Below are 1,079 nucleotides of genomic sequence, written 5' to 3'. Positions count from 1 at the left end.
TGCGGTAACATCAAGTCTAGAAGGCACTGTGACTAAAGGGGGAAGAGGGGAGCGGAGGCGAGGGGAGGGGGGAATACTCCGCCGCTTTGTGCGTGGTTGTGAGGCTTGTTAATTAATTATTTTCTCCCACCATAAATGGACAGACTGACTTTAAAAACACAAAAATGCACGATAATAACGATAATAACGGTGGAAAAGTACAATAATACCGCTAAGGGTGGTAAACAGTACGACTAAAGTGAGGGATAGGGAAAGGTGGAGGTAGGGAGAGCGTGAGAGAGGGAAGGAGGGAGGGATGACTGAGAGGTGAATCGACTCGATTTGATGTGCAAGTGACAGCCCCTACTAACCTATTATCAGTAGCAATGACGTTATTGGAGAGAGGCAAAGCTCACCAAAAACTCGCCGCCGTCACGGTTAAAATCAGTGCGAGAGGGGAGGGAAGGAAGGAAAGAAGAGGAGAGATGTCAAACAGCCAGTAGCTGTCAATTCTACTCCTCACCAATATGACGAAATGGAGGGTGAGTTCAATTCCACACGTTCATCTGCCTCCGGGACCCCATCATCATCATCATCTCACTAAACCAAGTATTAGCCGCACAGCAGAAATAGTAAATCTAGTAAACCGAAGGCTAATAACTACTACGACGACGACGACAACGATGAAGACTAAAGGGAGGGTGGGAAACAGCACGCCCGATCTGCTACACTGCTACCACTGCAGTAGTGGAAGGCACCAAGTCGTCGAGGCGATTCCTGTGTTGCCTACAAAGTAAACTTGATGGCAATACATCCCTACTGAAGATCACCGCATTTACGAGCATTTAGCAGACAATCATCCCACTAAGAGGCTTATTTTCATGGCAGCCAACGTACACACCTCGACGATGGTCTACCTACACGGCGAGTCCTAAACCACCGAGTCGGATTCACACAAACGTGTGTCCACCACACCGCATGCACATCCTTCATCAACAAAAGACTAACATTGGCACAAGCAAGGATGTGGCAAAATTGCCTAACGACGACAAAAAATGGCACAGGAACCACAATGCCAGGCAAATTGTGAGATGAATAAG

The sequence above is a fragment of the Echinococcus granulosus genome, assembly GCF_000524195.1.
Source record: "Echinococcus granulosus chromosome Unknown EG_S00084, whole genome shotgun sequence".
Classification (NCBI taxonomy): Eukaryota; Metazoa; Platyhelminthes; class Cestoda; order Cyclophyllidea; family Taeniidae; genus Echinococcus; species Echinococcus granulosus.
This window is presented reverse-complemented; position numbering follows the sequence as displayed.